General features: G+C 33.1%; 1 protein-coding gene across 2 annotated transcripts in view; it reads left to right on the top strand.

The window, feature by feature from the left end:
- The window catches only part of NCAM2 (neural cell adhesion molecule 2), a 521,094-nt gene that overhangs the window by 490,190 nt on the left and 18,002 nt on the right, over positions 1 to 12,902 (top strand). The window lies entirely within an intron of this gene.

Below are 12,902 nucleotides of genomic sequence, written 5' to 3'. Positions count from 1 at the left end.
CAAAAAGAAATATTAAAATATTTTAAAATTCATAGTATAATAAATATAGACTTTTTTCCTGCTTAAATATGGTTAACAAGAGTAAAAATTAGCTCCTCAAACTACCATTTCTGTTTTGAGGAATCTGTGAACAATAACTTTCAATTTGCTGTCATTTCTACATAATGTCACCAAGGCTAAGCCAGATAGATATATTACCTGGAAGGTTAAATGCAAAACTCTCTGATGTTCTTGAAAAATGAAAAGAAAAATATTCTGCTTCCCAGTGCTTATTGGTGGAAAACAGACGAAAATATTTTGGGGTTTTTATATACTAAGCCTGAGACTTACTGTCCCATCAGAGGAAAGTTTATTTAAGGAAATAGAAATATTTCTTTACAGCAAGATCTGGTCTGGTTCATTGGTGGGTCCCATCATACAAAAATAGGAAGTTGAAAATGTTTTAAGACTTTCACATGTGTTAGTAATCACCTAAGGTGTCATTTTTTTTTTTTTAATGCTTATTTACTTTTAAGAGACAGAGACAGAGACATAAGCAGGGGAGGGACAGAGAGACTGAGACAGAATCCGAAGGAGGCTCCAGGTTTGAGCTGTCAGAACAGAGGTCAACATGGGGCTCGAATCCACCAACCATGAGATCATGACCCGAGCTCAAGTTGGACACTTAACCGACTGAGCCACCCAGGGCCCCCCTAACATGTCATTTTTTTTAAGTATTCAATGACATAAAAGATCGAGTATTGTGTTTGTAGACATTCTCAGTAAATCCAGGCCTGTTAGCCATTCCTTGGAAGATTTTAAAAGTAGGACACTGTATTTTTTTCCTCCATTTTTTTAGATACACTTTACTTTTTAGAGAAGTTTCGGGTTCACACCAAAATTGAGAGAAATCTACAGAATTCTCATATACTGCCTGCTCCAATACATGTATAGCCTCCCCCCCATTATGAACATGGAGAATGGTACATTTGTTACAATCGATGAGCTTGGATTGACACCACTGACATCATTTTTACCCAGAGTCCATACATAGTTTGCATTAAGATTTACTCTTTGTGTTGTTATTATATGGGTTTTGATGAATGCATAATAAAATGTACCCACCATTACAGTATTATACAAAATATTTTCCTGCCCTAAAATTCCTCTGTATTCTGCCTTTTCATCCCTCTTTCTCTCCTAACCCTTGGGAACCACTGATATTTTTAACTGTCTCGATAGCTTTTCCTTTTCCAGAATGTCATATAGTTGGAATCATATGGTATGTAGCTTATTCAGATTGGTCTCTTTCACTTACTAATGTGCATTTAAGGTTCTTTCATGTTTTGTTTTTTTTTTTTTTTTCATGATGCAATGGCTCATTTCTTTTTAGCATTGAATAATATTACATTGTCTGGATGTACCATTTTATCTATTTACCTAGGGAAGGATAACTTAGATGTGTTTTTAAAATATATTTAAAGTCTGCACTTTTATTTTAGAGTTGAAGTATCCTACACAATATATTATTTAGATGCACTAAATATACATGATAAGTGGCCCTACAAGTTTGGGTGTTTAATTATAAAAATGTAACTTGATTTTTTATATAATCCTAATGCAGAAATTGAAGTCTCTAAAACAATATAGTGAGTGTCTAAAACTGGGCATTTTTCAAAACCGAACGTGATAAATTCCTTGGGGAATAATACCATTCACATTTTTCATTTATTGTCATATATTTATAAAATTCAAAAGTATGTATGTTTAATAATTTCATAATAGATTAAGCATCTTAGAATTTCAACAAAAAATTGTAAAATATTAATTGTAGTTTAATATTTTAAGGGTGACATTCAATTTTGCAATATAGTCTTTAAGAAAAAAGGTATTTTCTATTTTGTGAAGGATTTTACTTTCTCTATATGGAACAGCCTTTTAATATTAACAGAAAATACATTTAGCCAGTTAATAGTTGAACCAAGGAACTAAAATTTAAATTATCCAGTTCCTTAACACTGACTAATGTCTCTTTTGATCTTACTCATTCTAATCAAAGAAGCTTCATTTCTTTTGTGCCAATAAAAACCTTCATTATCTTCGTTATCTTAGGAGAAACACCGCAAATCACCTTTACCAAAGGAATCTGAATATGTCTCATAAGACTTAAACTGCATATAGAAAAAGTATAGAGTTAGTGAGATAAGCATAAATTTGAAAAGTAACAGTTCAAATAAGTAATTATGATGTAAAATATTTTTTATCTCTTCATTTCACTTTTTGAGAAGGCTATGTAGCCAGTGTTCTCTGTTCCAACATATGTAACAATTTGAAATGTCAGCTAGATAGGAGCATAGGTATTCTGTTGTGCAAAGACTTTAGCTGTTTCACAATTTGTCACGGTTTATCATTGCAACAGATTTATAAGGACACTTAAAAATATGCCTTTCTAAAGTTTTCAGCTATCTGAAACATTTATCAGAAAAGTGCTGTTATATATTAGTTTTTTGCGAATTCTTTTTCAAAATTAGTACGGCTTATTTCTTTAATTCCTTTTCTTAGATTAAAAATATTGCTTTAACTTTTTCGAAGGATGTGGCAAGTTTCCAACAACACTCCCATAGAAGAGTATTAACTTTATATATTAGATTGTTTATTTTTACAGGAAACTCTTTTCAAAAGATAAATACTAAGGCCTTAGGGGGTATTAGGTAGGTGTTAAAAAAAGTGAAGGTGATGAGCCACTTGCATTGTTATTCCATACAGAATAATTATTCATGATTGTAAATATATATGATAGAAATTATAATATTTATCATATACAGTCTCTATTTTTAAAATATATTAACGGATACTAATTATCTAATGCTAATTCAATCACTAATCACTTGTTATAGGCTAAGCCTATTTCCTACTTTGGACACCTAGCAGGCGTTGACAAGCCTGTGTGCATTATGGAAATGGGCGTGGAATAAGAAAGGGGGAAGCCTGGACAGACATTCTGAGCCATAATCCCAGGCCACTCTAGCTCCCTCCAGACCATTGCAACAGATTCTGTTTCCTGTCTACAACTCTCTACTATCTTTTGGGAAAAGCTCACTTTTGATGGTGGTGGTGTTTCTCAATTTATTTTGGCTGATGTGTTTATATAGAGAGTTTTATAATTATAAATACCATTTATATAATATACATGTTTACAATTCCCTTCCCATTACTAAATCAAATATCTTTAACTAGCCAACTGTCCTGCCCCAAATCACATAGTAAAAATAGATAAATAAATAAATAATACATTTTGTGCAGCCTTTTTACCCTACCTTCTCCCATTAATAATTCCTAGTAGGGATAAGTGATTGAAGGGAAATTTTGATTATCATTGACTGTGTGTGTGTGTGTGTGTGTGTGTATTTATATACATATATATTTTTATACATATATGTTAAAATAGTTATAAATGTAACAGAACATTTTGACATAATAATCAAAATGACTAAAAAATGGAGACACAGTAGTCAGAAATAGGTGATGTAAAATACAACCTTCACCATTCCCCGCTAAAGATATTTAGTAGTAAGCAATAAACAATCTACATCAATACTGTTTAACTGACTACCTATGAAAGACATGACCACTTTATTAAAATGTACTGAAATAGCTTGAGGATTTAAAACGTAAATAACAACAATAGGCTTTGTTAATATATTTGAATAATACCAAAAACTATTGATGAATTTTAATTATACTATTTAAAATCTGAAAACTTCAACCTTTTAATGTGTGGATGCACAAACAGTATTATCAAGGAATAAGAAAGCTAGAAAATCATACAAAAAGGAACTTCCGCATAAGTATTAATGTCTGATATGAACTTTTATAATTTGTTTTTAGATAATTTAAACAGGTCCAATAAGCTCAATACATGTTCCTTTAATACACAGAAAGTTACTTTTGTGTGATCCTAAAAATTAAAAATCTGTCAAACTGGTCGCAATGCACTTACAAATAGGGCAATTTCATACAGTTATATACTTCTCTCATCATTATAACCTTATGATTTTTAATATATTTTTAAGGATTTTAAAATTTAAAATCCCCAAATTCTTTCCCCAAAATGCAATTCCTTATAAAAGACTGAAGTTTTCTTTTCACTGATAATAATACTCTTTCATAGCCATCACAAATATTACTAGTACCACATACCTTTTTTTCCTTTACATTGTTCATCGAAAACTGCATGCCAGAAATTACATGTTGTGCCCACACAGTTTTCATTCAGCTAGTTCACTAAGCAGTTAAATATCCGAATAATATGAACTTGAGTGATCTTGAAAAGTTGCTACTAACTGCATTTTGTCAGGAAGCTGAATGATGCAAATGCTTTCTTTATCTCACGAATACTATAAGCTGTCCAAGAGGGAACAAGATTTGACAGAGTAAAAGATTAGAACACAAAAGAAGTACAGTCTTTATTTTATGGAGGAGGTTTTGATTCACTTAGCAATAATCTTTTGAAAATTTCAATCTTTTTTTTATTCCAGTGAAGACAAATGTGTCTAAAATGTGCAGAATAACCAGAGCCATAAAAGTAACAACAATGACAACAACAACAACAAAATCTAATGGTAAAGAGGGCAAATGAATTACAGAAGTGAATACTAAAAAAAAAAAAAAAATGTGTATATATATATATATATATATATACATTCCAGTGCCCAAACCAAGCAAAAATCAATTTCACCTATCATAGACCATAAGCATTTTTAATAATTCCCTTGCTTTCATTTTTTTAATATCACTCTTAACAAGGATAAATATAAATAAATATATATATATATATATATATGAGAGAGAGAGAACGCGCAGGGGAGAGGGTCAGAGGGGAGGGGGAGGGAGAAAGAGAGAAAGAGAGAGAGAGAGAGAGAAGGAGGGAGAGAATCCTAAACAGGCTCCATGCCCAGCATTAGTGGGAGCTGGGGCTCAATCCCATAACCGTGTAATCATGACCTGAGCCAAAATCAAGAGTTGGATATTTCACCAACTGAGTCATTCAGGCGTCCCAAAAAAGACTTTAATTTGACATACAGAAGTATGGGAATGACCAAAAGATAATTTGCTATATGAAATATGAATAAATAAAGGAATAACATTAAACAAATCATGTTGAGTTCTAGCTACAGTGAAATGCACATCTAAAACCAGAAGAATGGTGGGGTGCCTGGGTGGCTCGGTTGGTTAAGCGTCCAACTTCGGCTCAGGTCATGATCTCATAGTTTGTGAGTTCGAGCCCCGCATCAGGCTCTGTGCTGAGCCCAGAGCCTGGAGCCTGCTCCAGATTTTGTGTCTCCTTCACTCTCTGCCCCTTCCCTGCTCTCTCTCTCTCTCCTTCAAAAATAAATAAAAACATTTAAAAATTTTTAAAATCAGAAGAATGAAAATGATCTTAAAACTTAGGCCTCAATGAAGACAGTTTATCAAAAGCAGTAATAAAAAAACACGTAATTTTTATTTTTATGCATCATCATTCATAAATGTTAGCAATATTCAAATGTTTAAGCTTCTAAAATCTAGGAAAGTTTTGGGTAAAAGTGGAGAAGTTCTAATTTTTTTAAAAAACATACTATAAGCAAATAACAAAAATAAGTTACTATAAACAAATTGAGCATACAGTAATAAGTATTACAAATGAAATAATAACACATTTGGACAGTTCTTTGGAATTCCCAAACTGCTTTCATAATATGATTCTCAAAGAATACTTTAGCTAGGATATGTGAGAATTATTATGAACATTTTGTCAACAATGAAACAGAATAAAATTGTAATTATGATTTAGATATATCTAATTGTAGTGTGTGAGCAACAAAATGTATGAACAATACATTGCATTGCATTGCACCTTTCAAAGTATAAATATGTTCTAAAATATTACCTGCTAATAATGTAAATGAAAAACATATACCTTAGGAGGGTACATTCCATTTTTTTCAGGGTGTATGGGGAAGTAATTTAAAAAGTGGCTTAGAGGGGACAAAGAATATAAAATCCAATTATAGTTGCTCTTAAGTTTCTGTTTGATTTTTAAATGTGTTTAAATTTATGGAAAATGGTATGTTGAATCCTCCTTGCTGATGCAAAGAATGATGTTCTCCTTCTTTCTAATTAATGCAGTTAAAGGGGTATTAGCCAGACCTTTGAAACCTCGGAAGTTCAAGCCTTTGTTTCAAATAGGGAAATTAAATAGGAATCAAAATGGACTGAATCCATCAATTTGGGACGACCATCAGGCACCATAAATGCAGGAGGCTCATGGTCATGACACAGAAGAGAAATGTGGTTTCTGGAGAAATAGAAATAGTGTAACATTGTACTCAGAAAATATCAGTGGTTTTAACATTTCCCTCTTTAATAGTGAATTTTATACTAGGAATAATTCAGAGTTTGCTTTTTTTTTTTCTATTTGTGATTACACCTATTGAGGTAATCTGAAAGTCATGTTGTTTCGAATGTACAAAAAGAGATATTTGGAATCAGTTTTTCTAAATACCTAAAAGATATAAATATCACATTTATTTATTTATTTAATGTTTATTTACTTTTGACAGAGAGAGAGACAGAGCATGAGTGGGGGAAGGTCAGAGAGAGAGGGAGACACAGAATCTGAAACAGGCTCCAGGCTCTGAGCTGTCAGCACAGAGTCTGACACAAGGCTCGAACTCACAGACCGAGAGATCATGACCTGAGCTGAAGTTGGATGCTGAACCGACTAAGCCACCCAGGCGCCCTTATAAATATCACATTTATACCTGTATGCCTGATTCCCCATTTAGTTTAACTGAGAGAAGACTATCAAGTCCAAAGACAAATCTTACCTAATGTAGGTTCTGTTTAGCAGATCTAGTATTCACAGTAGGGAATAGAAAGACTTATAAATGCATAATAAGACATTTCTCTACACAACTCCATAGGGCTGGAAAATATTATTTTCTTTCTTATATTATGTCAAGGAATACAAAAGATTCAGCTTTGTGTGTACTAGGGGAATACTGTGATTAGACTTTATTTTCAGTGCCCCCTCATTTTTAAAATTGTGAAGCTTATTAAAAATTTTATATCTTTTTTTTTTTTTACATTTATTTATTTTTGAGAGACAGAGCATGGGCAAGGGAGGGGCAGAGAGAGAGGGAGACACAGAATCCAAAGCAGTCTCCAGGCTCCGAGCGGTCAGCACAAAGCCCGACACAGGGCTCGAACCCATGAACCTGTGAGATCATGACCTGAGCTGAAGTCGGATGCTTAACCGACTGAGCCACCCAGGTGCCCCAAAACATTTTATATCTTTTTTAAAAAAAATATTTTTTTGTTGAACCAGTCTGGATGCTTGTCTCATTTCTATACTTTTGTTATTTCTGTTACATTTTTTTATTCTTTGTTAATCTGGGGGACCCTAAGGAAAAAATCACAAAACATAAATTTAATTTACCAACTTAAGATCATTTCCAAGTCTGTAAGTGACAGGTGATTTTTGAAAACAGTTTGTCTAACATAAGACAATGAGACACTGTGTGAAATCCTTAGGGATGGTAGATGGTTTTTAAATTAGTGCAATGCCTTTTTTTTTTAAGGATATATTACCCTAGAGTGTGCCTTCTACAATACAAGATTACCACAACTCTAGTGAAAGCCCTTACTATTAAACCTATGCCATTGTTAATATAAAAACCTTAATCTTTTGTTCTTTATGTTTTGTGGAATTCGGTGAATGAAATTAAAGTTTAGGAACTTATGCTTCATAGTAAAAAAGGACTTAAAAGGCTGTATAATAAGCCTAAAGGTTTATGTTAATATTTATTAGTTCTATTTTAGTATATACATCAGGAAACCCATCTAGTTCTACACTAAGTTAGCAGGCACTTAATGAAAGTTTGCGAAGCATAAATGGTTTGATAGTCCTTTTTTTTTTTTAATTATGCAACCACAAAGTCTTTAGACAATCCAGATGTCTGATTTTACAGTAACTGACCATTGTGGCTCCGATGGAATCCAACTGCAGAAAGAGGCCTCCTCCTCTTTTCCCATAGCACATAGGACATGTACATGTAAACATATACGTGCATAGAATACACCTAGATTTTCCATAAATCACATGATGTTTGACATCATATGTCAAATTTTTTTTCTTCATGTCTATATTATCTTTCCAACTCTGAAAACCCCTTTCAATCTATTTGGAGATTATATGTAGACACAGAAAAATATTTATTTTCAACGTTTATTTATTTTTGGGACACAGAGAGACAGAGCATGAACGGGGGAGGGGCAGAGAGAGAGAGGGAGACACAGAATCTGAAACAGGCTCCAGGCTCTGAGCCATCAGCCCAGAGCCTGACGCGGGGCTCGAACTCACGGACCGCGAGATCATGACCTGGCTGAAGTCGGACGCTTAACCGACTGCGCCACCCAGGCGCCCCGACACAGAAAAATATTTAAATAAAATAGTAAATTATTTAAGGAGTCAAAAACCAAGGCTAGTTGTGTGAATATAGTATACTCCTTCTTGAAAAACTAGTATTATCAAATCTAATAAATTTCATGGAAATTAATTCAGTGTTTTAGTAGTGAGTTAATTTCTACAATAGACACATGCAGACAGACATGCATGTGATAAATTTAAAATGCAGTTCTTTTTTTTTTTCTAATTTTAACACTTTGATTTTATGTTTTTATTGCAATTTGGACGTGAGTACATAAAGGTCTGGGGACTTATATTGATTCACCTGTACAATTTCTAGATTTCACAGGAAGGAAGGGTAGCTGGGAGGAAAGTTATAGAAATTCAGTTAGACCATTTCTAATATTCACTTTGATAAAATATATACCAAAAAATAGATGTTTAAATTTTATAATTCTTAAATTATTTATTCTTATTAAATTCTAATATAAAATTAGAATATAAAAAGGGTTTTTTTTTCCAAAGAGCAATACAAAATGATCACTAAAAAGAGACCTAATAGCAGGAATATATAAATAAATGATTTCCATTGTTGTGTATCATTTAAATAGTTGTTCTTCCTCTAGCAGTGTAAGGGGAAATGGACATTTTCTGGAAGGAAACTACACACTTTAATTTAATCTCTATATTTTATTCCTCTCCTGATTATTTGATGATGAATATACAACATAAATCTAACACAGGTATAAACGATATAAAACCTGAATCTAAATGGTCTTCGTGCTGATCTAATAGCAAAGGTTATCCAGTGACTCTGGCCACTGTACTCGCTCAATTTTCTTATCTGTAAAGTAGAGCTGAAAACATTGTTTTCCTATGTGATGGAGTAATAAAAATGATCATAAAAATACCATGTATGATAAAGCACATGTATAGGTATTCTGGAAAGCTAAAAAAGAAGAGTTGAATTTAAAACACTTTAGGGGCGCCTGGGTGGCTGAGTTGGTTAAGCTTCTGACTCTTGATTCGGACTCTTGATTCAGCTTGGTTGTGATTTTGAGGTGGTGAGTTCCAGCCCCACACAGACTCTGCGCTGACAGCATGGAGCCTGCTTGAGATTCTCCCTCTTTCTCTGTTCTTCCCCCACTCATACTCTCTCTGTCATTCTCAAAATAAATAAACTTAAAAAAAATAAAAAAACTATAACCCTTTAAATGATTGTTATGCTCAGTTTCTGTTGGTTAAATAATTAAAACTATAATTAATTTTTAAAAAATTTTTTAACGTTTATTCATTTTGAGATAGAGAGACAGAGCACAAATGCGGGAGGGGCAGAGAGAGAGGGAGACACAGAATCAGAAGCAGGTTCCAGGCTCTGAGCCATCAGCCCAGAGCCCGACGCGGGGCTCGAACTCACGGACCGCGAGATCGTGACCTGAGCTGAAGTCGGATGCTCAACCGACTGAGCCACCCAGGCGCCCCAAAACTATAATTAATTTAAAAAGAAATAATTTTCTGTATGTTACTGGGAAAATAAGTCATTGCTAATCCCCAAATCCTAACGATGTAATTTTACATATGGTCATGATTTTGTCTGTGAAAAAGCCGAAGACAAATAAACTTCCACACCAGAGTAAATAGGTGGCAGAAAAAATAAAAATAAAAACATTAGAAAATTTAACTTTCATAGTTATTGTAGCCTAATCTCATGGGATGTGGGAAAGTATTAGCATTTAAATATATTCATAAGCCAATTAAAAAAACACAGCTTTCAAAAGAAAATATTATTATATTACACATATTATTATATATTACATATATTACAAATATTATATATAATATACATTATTCAAAAGAAAATATTATATATTACATAAACCCACTTGATGTCCATCCTATCCTCTGCAACGACAAAAAAAATTTTGGTTTTCCATAAAAATAACTTCCAGTAACCTTCAAAAATTTTAATCATAAATTTAAAAGGTATAGTTTTGTTTCCCTAGAAAAAAAGTAATAGCTATTTTAGCATCAATATTCCTTTACCATAAGGTGCTTTACAAATATGTTTCTAAGAGCTTTTCTAAAGATAGAAATGAAGCAGATCAATATACTGGTTTAATGCTAAAAAGATCACAAATAAAATATTTATCATTTAAAAGCTAACTAGCCAAATCTACGGGGAAAAAATATGACTGTATTCTCAAGAGAATAGTGGTTAATAAGCGATAGTATCCCACCTTAGGCTGCTGATAAAAGAAATATGTTTACAGACTGATTTAACTTTATTTTTTAAAATTTTTTAATGTGCATTTATTTGGAGAGAGAAGGAGAGAGAGTGCGCTAGCAGGGGAGGGGCAGAGAGAGGAAGCGAGAGAAAGAATCCCAAGCAGGCTCTGTGCTGCCAGCTCAGAGCCCGACACTGGGCTCAAACTCACAACCGCAAGATCATGACCTGAGCCAAAATCATGAGTCGGATGCTTACCTGATTGAGTCACCCAGGTGCCCCAGACTAATTTCACTTTAGATGGTCTATTTTTTCCCCAAAAATCTCATTTCTTTAGAATTTTAAAATAGCAAAATAGTAGTGGTAGTAGTCATGTTGCCAATACTTGTTAAATTTTTACCTAGTGCTGGGCAGTAAGTGTTAGATGTATTAAGTACATTAATATATTCGCAACAGTCTTTTCCAAAACCCCGGAGACCTAGTTTGTGATTACTGCTGTTTCCGTAACCATACTCATTTGAATAAAGTGGCATCTCAGCCTCAGAGAAGTTAGCTGCCTCACCCAGGGATGTACAGCCGTATGTGATGGACCCCAGGTTTAGTGCATTGGTGTGAAAAAGCCAGTCTTTTCATACCTAAAAAAGGTAAATGAAGATTTAGTAGATAGATCATCATTGTTCTGTGGGATTTATTGCCTAGAGCCTTTCTGCACGTGAGAGGAACCTAACTAAAGTGGAAAAAGAGTGACCTTGAGCCAATATATCCATAGGGGCTCATGCTCAATCAGACACGTTATTTTTCAACTCATATTTTCTGAGCTTTGGTTGATGAATCACATAAAGCATAGCAAAATGAACTCCTACGGTTTTTGAAAAAAAATTGTCCTTATATGTAATCAAAAAAGTTCATAGGTGAATTGTCTTTATTATACTCTAATTGTACATTTCAGGTAAGAATCATTTACATTTGAAAATGGATAATGGAAGAAAATGTGTAACATGATTTTTTCATTGTTTCATTTTTCATTGTTGTTTTCATATGTTTCAAGAAAGCATAGTTTGCTTAATATATTATTTTTATTGCATGAGACACTTTTTTAAAAAAATCTTGCATATAGCCCTATTTTTGAAAATTGATAAATAATATTTAGAATCTCACTCTCCATATTTATATTGGAACTTTGCGGGAAAAACAAAAACAAAAACACGAATTTCCCTTGGCTCAAAAATGCTTTGCTCCCTTTAGTCTTTCCTCAAAGTGGTTTCATGTAATAAGAGAATAGTTCTGTGGAAACTACTAATTTCTCTGGATCTTAGTTAGCTAGCTCAGTTTTCCTAAACCATCACTACCTACATAGTTAGTGTTAAAATTTGGTGGGTGAAGAAGAGTCTGAAAATGGCATGGAAAAATTATTTTTCCTCCAACACAATTATGTGTTTGTTACTGTTTCTCTTTATCAGAAATAAAAGAACTATGATAAAAATTATACTTTTCTTGGGCATGAGAGGTGCAATTTGCTGATTCAATACTTAAGGAATTCTCATCTGTGACTTCATGGAGATGCTTAAAAGTACCTACATGTTCTAGCACAGGTGAACTGCACAGTCACCTGGGGAAAATGCCAAGAATCAAATCATAAACAGAATTAACTTTTTATATAATGTGTATTCCCTGAAGGAAAAAAAAAAAGATTAAATACATGTAGTTGTGAGGCTCAGTCATTCTGCAGAAAAATAAACCAGGATTCAGACAGGTGTGCCATAATTCAGTACCAACTTGATTCAAAATAAGAACAATCATAGTGATTCTGTTAAAATAAAACTTCTTTAGGTCATTATTAAAATATTACAACCTAATTTTTAAAACCATAACTTAGAAAAACTTTGTTTTACATGTGTGTTTTTTTCCAAAGTGGTTTTCACAAAACCAAGTCTGTCCCTGTGCGTTATTTGCATTCCACACCACTCACGTATTTAACATGTCATTATGCTACTGAGGAGTAAATGTGTTTTATCATTAAAACAGATCGTTGTAATTTTATAATGTTATGTAAGCAAATGCTAACATAATTGTGCTGATTCATTTTGAATAAGTCTCTAAAATTGTCTTGTGACAACCTTATTTTCCCTCCAGGTAACACACAGTATGACCAGTTTAATCTGTTTCCATTGTGCTTGTGTCCCAATACAGTTATAACTGCGTAGTCTACCCTCATATTCAACTACAGGCATGAAACACTTGATTCGTTGT

This window comes from Herpailurus yagouaroundi, unplaced genomic scaffold, assembly GCF_014898765.1.
Source record: "Herpailurus yagouaroundi ecotype Mexico unplaced genomic scaffold, PumYag 162, whole genome shotgun sequence".
Taxonomy (NCBI): domain Eukaryota; kingdom Metazoa; phylum Chordata; class Mammalia; order Carnivora; family Felidae; genus Herpailurus; species Herpailurus yagouaroundi.
The sequence above is the reverse complement of the archived record's forward strand: the minus strand, read 5'-3'. Positions and strand labels throughout refer to the sequence as shown.